The sequence below is a fragment of the Columba livia genome, chromosome 8 (assembly GCF_036013475.1).
Source record: "Columba livia isolate bColLiv1 breed racing homer chromosome 8, bColLiv1.pat.W.v2, whole genome shotgun sequence".
Lineage (NCBI taxonomy): Eukaryota > Metazoa > Chordata > Aves > Columbiformes > Columbidae > Columba > Columba livia.
The window spans coordinates 16757547-16764821 of record NC_088609.1 but is presented as its reverse complement, the minus strand read 5'-3'; the positions used below and the strand labels follow the sequence as shown (position 1 = coordinate 16764821).

Here is a 7275-nt window from a genome sequence, read left to right as displayed (position 1 = left end):
ACGGTAGTTTTACCTGATTTGTGTGAGTTTCCTTGTGCTTTTATGGCAGCCCGTAAAACAGATCATCTGTCTTAAAAGACGTGAGCAGGTAATCGCTGGCTCGGCTGAGGTCTGCCTTGCATACCGGTGTCTGCTGGGGAGCATGGGAAGACCTGGGGGAGGCTGCAAGCCATCAGCACCATCCAGAGCATATTCACCAGCAGAATGAGCTATCTGGGGACTTTTTGGAAAAAGTGCCTGTCGGGAGCGATGCTCCATTCTCCTTAGGAGAGCAGGAGACAGCCACAACTCTATTTTCAGCTGAGGTTTCCAAGGCATTTGTTTACCAGCACTGCCAACGAAATCTGTTATCGCATCGGCACTGCTGACAGCTCTGTCTGGAGCTGACTTTTCAGGGAAAACACCTCAAAAGCACTGGAGGCAGTGCCAGGGTGATGTGTCTGGGGGTGCCTGGTGCCACAATGATGCTAGTGTCCCACTCAGCATCACCCTCTGAGCTTGTCCCATCAGCCAAGTCCAAACCTACCACAGGGCTGCAAGGTCCCATCCAGTCCCTTTTCAACAGCCCTTGGAGCAGGGTGAGAAAGGCGATTTGGGGAGCCTCCTGTGAAGTTTACAGCCTCACATCAGTTTCCCATCAATTTCCTGGAGTAATGAAGATGTAATTAAATTTTGTGGGGAAAAGGAAGCTTCACGGATGGCAAGTGCATATTGAAGCACTCAATTTCATCAGGAGAAATGCTAGACTCCAAATTAATTGCATTTACCATTTCATGTACCCTCACTTACAATCGTTGTAATGAATCTAGGAATTAATTGTTTGTCCATTTAAAACAAGTCCCCTCTTACACTATGTCATGCTCTCCTCCTCCCAGCCCCTCTGTAATTTGATATTCCAGTTAGAAAACAAATTGACATTCATTGGAAAATCAATTTTTTCATTGTTTAACTCTCATTTCTCTGGGGAAAGTGTGGGAATGGAATTACACCCTCTGATATGAACCCCCTCTGAGTGCTTAATTGTGGCTGGGGAGCGGAGAGGCTCCTGCATCCCACCAGCTGCTGGGACCCTGTGCTGGCAGCATCCCTGGTGATAGTGTGGTGATAGTCCATGCCGGAGAATATCAGCCAGTCACCTCGGTAATGAGCCCAGTAATAGAGTCTGTCATTTATTAGCTGGGAATAAAATGCAAAGCACTTTTTACAGTGGGGAGATGACAACAAACAGTGTGAAGAAAAGCCTGAAGACACACTGTATTGTGTTTATTCAGGCTGAGAGGAATAACAAACAAAATATGTTCTTTTGTGATGGTTTGAGGAGAGCTTGGCTCCTGTGCATCTGCATCTTGACGTGCTGCTGCTTCTGCAGTGCTTGGCCTTGGGCTGCCAGGGTCCCCAGGGACTGGGCTGGTGGGTCCCCTTATAAGAAAGCACTTTCTAACCACACCAGGCAGCTGGCCTGGCAATGGTGCTTTTCCTTCCTATGGAGACGCTTGCTACTGAAATTAACTGCTATTTTTATGGGTAACATTGGTTGTCTTTTACACTTACTACAGGAAAATGAATAGCCACTTTTATGCAAAAAAAAAGGTTTTACTGTGATATCAGAAAGTGCTAATGAATATATAGAACCAAATTATATGGTATCCCATGAGTCAAAACTCCTGGACGGAGATTTACAGCAAAATTAATAGCAGGCAAAGATAAAAGCCTGCAACAAAAGGGGGTCATATAATTAATTGGCGACAATAAATTCCTGAAAAATTGAGCTGTCAGTCCCATCCAGATGCCCGGCTCTATTTCAAAACTTAATTACTTGTAGTCACAAAGAGTTAATACAGTAGATAAAACACCCTCACAAAAGTAGCATGTGCATTTGCAGGGGATGAGTTTCCCCCGCCCTGTGCCTGCCAGGGTACGCTGGGCAGGCACCTGGGGGTAGAGGAGCCTCTGGAGCATCACCCCTCCTTCCCCACAGGGCATGGGCAGAAAGGGGTCCCCTGCCCACCCACCAGAGGTGCAAACCTCTGCCCACAGTTTTCCCCCACCAAAATGAAAGGTCCCATCACTTGGCCTCATGCAACAACATTGTGTTTGTCCCTACACCCAGGGTATGTGTTTGTGTCCCACCCCCGCCAGGCTGTCACTTGCTCAATTTTTTTCTCCCCCTCCATCTCTCTGTTCACAAATTGGCAACAAATGCATTCCAGGTTGTAGTAATTAGCTGTTTGGAAGATTTCAAGGGACCATTTGGGCAAGCATATGTCACTGCAGGGTGCCAGCTTCGGCAGGCTGACTCTCCACTGCCCCCTGACAGCCCCTCCACAGACCCACAGGGCACCCACTGGTGTCCCTGGTGGCACCTGCCCAAGGCAGCGGGTCCCGCCCCCTCCTTACAGCCCCAGGAGGGCAGATTTGGGATCCCCGAAGTTGGGTGTATGTGTTGCGGTGATGCTGCCAGCATCCTTTTGCATGGGAGCAGGGGTCCCATTTCAGCCACCGTGTGTGTTTGGTACAGGGGGGCACCAGTGCCGGTGCCGTGAAAGATGGTATGTCACTCACTGCAGCACCGTAATCACATTCCCTCCTTTTTCTCACATTCTCACTTAGCAACACTATGTGAGCATCTTTGTCAGGCAAATATTAGGAACCATTTTTCATAAAAAAATTAAGGGCTATGGAACTAAAGTGACCTCTCTGAGGGCTTCAATTACCCTGTAAGGTAATTGTGTCTTCCCCAGGCCTCCATCACTGTGTTTGGGAGTCTTCAGCTGCAATTTATGTATTTATTACAGTTTAAGTATCCTTAGCTCTCAGCTCTTTCTGGTAATGAAAATATATAGCACAAAACCCGGCAAATACAGACAGAGCCATGTGTAAAATATTACAGCAACGCTCCCGGCCGTCACAGCGCGGAGGGAAGCAGCAGTAACCCCACACGCACCATTGCGGGGCTGCAAAGCCTGTCCCATGTGCCGAGATCTGTGACAGCCCCGTAGGGCATGTATGGGCTGCAGGACAAGGGCAACTACACTAAAGAGTTGGGGCTAAAACCATCCAGTGGGGAACTGCCTTTCCTTGGTAAGAAAAATACAGATTTATTATTGTATTTTGCACTAAAGGTTGCAAAGTCGTCTTTTTTTTTTTCCTGTCCCAGGGAAGAGCTGTGGAGGCTGGAGCAGGTTTAGCTTGTTACTCATCAGGGAAGCATCCCTCGGACAGCTGAGGCCTCTCCAGCTATAAAAGGAGCAGGGCTGGGGCTGGGGCTCCCTCTGCCTGGGGGTTTGCCCAAAGTAGAGCTGGGACAGCCAGGCTTTGCTTCACCTCTTGTGGTACCATGGATGGGATGCAGGTGAACCCCAGCAGCCCTGCCCCGACACCGCCGTGAGCTTCCACTAGAGCTGGTGGATCCAACCAGCCCAGTCACAGTGAAAGGAAAAGAAATGCTTCGAAAAAAACAAGGTAATTCGTGTCCTTCTTCTCCATCCCCAGCCTTGAAGGGGGCTGAGCATGTTGGCAGGGAAAAGTAGCCTGCAGGGACCAGAAGTTCTTTCCCCCTCAGCTCTGAGGAGCAGGTCCTCCTGGGCTGCTCAGCACAGCAGAAGTTCTGTGCTGAAAATGCAACAGAAAAAAAAGCAATTCGTACAATGCTATAGAAAAAAAGAAAGATAAAAAGCAATATTTTTTTTTCTTGTCAGAAAGACTCCAAGTCCTCCACCTTGGGTGAGAAAGAAACGATTTAACAAGAAAAAGATGTCACTAAATCCCTTAGCTATAAATCACTCTTCTTGCAATCTTGCAACAAAAATACTTAACAGCCAATCTGTGCAACATCAATGCAGGAGCCTGTGTCAGGGATTGCAGCTGATCTAGGGTAAATGAGAAAATGGGGCCTGGCCACTTGTTTTATAGTTGTAAGAGAATTATACAGCAGCTGGGAAATATTTCCTGCCCTGCTGTGTTAGTGGCTTATGCCACAAGGATGGTGCAATTTGTGTTAGATGTACCTGAAAGCCTCAAGGTCTGTCTGCTGGGGTTACACTGGGAGAAGGATGTTGTAATTAAAAACCTTTTGACCTTTCATTCACGTGGCATCATTGGGCAATTTAGTTTGTTGAGGTTTCTTTTTTGTCGGTTGGGGTTTTTTTTGTTTGGTTGGGTTTTTGTTGTTGTTTTGTGGTTTGTTTTTTTTGGTGGTGTGGTTTTGTTTTTTGGGGGGTTTGGGTTTTTTTGTTGTTAGTTGGTTGTTGGGGGGGTGATATTAAAAAAAATGCCTGCTGAGTTAAAGCAGAGATCAGCACCTGCTCCCAGCAACCTCTGTCCTGTGTGGTCTGGATGGTGATGCTGCGGCAAAACCTCCGCCGGGGATATGGGTGACCAGGGCGAGCGTCAGGAGAGTTTCCCAAGGGTTCAGACAGACTTTTCCTGATATAGGAACCATTAAGCTGGATGCAAGAGGATGCTGCATTGCTGCAATGATTTAATTGCTGAAGAAGTGGTAATAGCTCAAGGAGTAGTGACCATGACCTGATTATATTCTGTGTGAGCCACAGTTGGTAACAGCTACTGGGTGTTGTAAAGGGCCAGCATCAATCAGGGGAAATTACCAGCAAAACTGACTGGATGGAAAAAACAATAATTACACAATTGTGAACGGAAAGTTAAAGAGCTTTTTAAGAAGTGTTTAAGAAACAATGAAGGAAACAATTTTGCCAGAAGTTTAGCAACAGCTGTTAAAAATAAGAAAACAATAGTTTGGGAAAGGCGTCTGTGAAGAAAATGCTATGAGGAGCACAGGAAATTGGGGTGAGAAGCAAAATAATAATGTCACTGTTCCAAGGAGGAGAATTTAAACAGAGTGAGAAAAGAGAAAGCAGATCCTCCTGTGGGCAGGAAAGGCTCACAATTTGGAAGGGTCAGGCAGGTGTGATTGAAAGAAAGAGGGCATGTTTTTGTACCAGCTGAAGATGATGGATGCTTGCTTCTATTTGCAATAAAGAGGCATATTTTAAAATTGGCTGAGCTGCCTCACTGCCCCTCCAGAGCCTGCAGCATCGTTGGGCCAATCCACCCTCCTCCGGGCAGCTCTGCACACCCAAGGGAAGCCACTGTTCTGGTAAGTGACTGCTCAGTGTTTCACTGCCTTTCCTCTTATAGAAACTTTCTAAAAGCAGACACCACAGAAACCCTCTGCCCTCATTTTCAGATTCAGCTGAGCATCAAAAAGCAGATCTGCTGCCCAGCTAGAGCGTAGATTTTAGAGCTGAGGATATCACCTCCTAATTGAAACAGGGTCACTTCTTTGGTTGTCTGTTCTGCCGTCGGACCAAAATGACTCAATCACATTTTACTTTTGATTTAAATATTTCCATTGTGACCCCAAGGAGAGCAGCTGGGAGTTGGAGTGGTGTTTCTTTTCCTGAACCCTGCTGGTGCCACAGTGATGAAGGTGTAATTATCTCGAGCTGGACACCAATCTAAATATGAGCCCAGTCTCACTGCTTTTCACTTCCTTGTTTTTATTGACCTCCCCCATGCCCCCCTTTTTTTTTTGGCTTCTAAATTTATGGGCAGCTCAAAGGGAGCACTTTTGGTGTAATGAAAAAGTATAGCAGTTCAAGCTGTAACTTTCTGGCTGTTTTCTTGAGCCCTCATTACGTTTGTTTTCATCTGAGCACAATTTCTCTACGACAGTTGCAAACAATACTGTATTAGCCTTAATTTTGACCTTGCTGCAATTTCTACCAGACAATTGTTTCGGCTTGGAAATAGCCAGATTTACTCTTCAGGCCAATGAAAATAAGTCTGCAAGGCTGAAAAGAGGATGTCAAAAGTAGGCACTAATGATCACTTTAAATGATAACAGTTGTACTTGAAGCAAAAATAACACACAATGCTTTCATCTAGCAATTTCATCCTTGGACAGCAAACTGCTTTACAGCAGAGTTCACTGGCAGCAGCCCTGTTTTCAAAGGTGAGCAGAAATACGGCTTTTGCTTTCTTTGCTGTGTTCCTCTACCTTAAACCAGTTTGTTAATCTGAGACTCGCTGGCTCTCCTGTTCCCCCAGGATATGTCTGAACCCGCCTGGCTGAGCAAAGATATCCGCAACAACTGCCCCATGGGACCCACAGAGCCCAGCGACGAGGCCAAGAAGAGGTCTGCTCTTGCCTGATTAGCTGAATCCAATCCTCTTTTTTTTTGTCTTCCCATTGAATATAGAGAGTTGGCTTTAATCTGGAGGAGTATAGTGTGATTGCTTGGCTTCTGTGCCATGTTGTCTTGCCCTCATGCTGTGGAGATGGCTGGAACTGAGATCTCACTACAAAAGCATGTCCTGTATCCCTTGGTCCCATGTTGTGTGCCCAAATCTGGTGGGCCTGGGCTGAGCCAAAATTTAGCCTGGGACCCGGCAAAGCACAAATGCGTCCTGAATGTCCTCAGTTTCATCAGACCTGCTCTATACACATGAAGATCCTGCAAGAGCAAGTACCAGGACTGGCACAGACACCTGAGACTGGTTTAACCCCTAGGCTGGGCATCCCTCAGCTGCCGTCATGTCTGAAAGCAAAACACCCTGAAATAAGGGGTGAAATGGCAAGCTCCTCACTAGGACTTGGCATTGCAGGGGCATGGAGTGCTGTGGGGCCTTGCTACAGTCCTCTGTGCAACACCACAGGGTGTTTTGTCTCTGTAGGTGACTGTGATTTATTAAATAAACATTGGTGTTTCACATTAGTAGTTCTGGAGAGATAATTTCTTGCCTTTGTGTCCCTGATGATGAGGACTAATTGGGATAAAGTACTTGCTGTGCAAGCTGAGTTCAAGGAGCCACTGCTTGGTGTTCTCTATTGCCCAAGGAGTGGCTGTTTTTCACCCCAAAACTGCAGCCTGCAAAATGCACCTGCATTTTGCAGGCTGCAGTTTTGGGGTGAAAAACAGCCTTTGGAGGTCCAATGTCTGAGGGAACACAGGCAGGGCACAGCCCTGTGATGCTGCCCACCAGCTCTTACCCCTGCCCATAGGTGCAGGGTCCCATGGAGGACAGCGAGAACCCTCCTCATCCCATACCTTTGCTTGGCAGCTGCATACGGTCTGTGGTGCCTATAAAGCACTGACAGCAAGTGTCTGGCTGGCTGCTGCCTGCCCCGTGCCCATTGTGCACTTTCTCCCCATTTCTGAGCTGAACCGTATGCTCATTTTAATCCAGTTGTTTACCTGCCTTACGCCCATTCTGAAAAGGAAAAAAAAAAAAAATAATAGAATCCGGGCAAGC

General features: G+C 46.9%; 1 long non-coding RNA gene across 1 annotated transcript; it reads left to right on the top strand.

Annotated features, from left to right (window-relative positions):
• The first annotated feature begins 3162 nt into the window (after nt 1–3162).
• LOC135580112 (uncharacterized) lies at nt 3163–6817 on the top strand. Its single transcript, XR_010474306.1, has 4 exons — nt 3163–3462; nt 5044–5116; nt 5908–5974; nt 6070–6817. It is a non-coding gene; the product is annotated as an uncharacterized LOC135580112 (long non-coding RNA).
• Nucleotides 6818–7275: the final 458 nt, after the last annotated feature.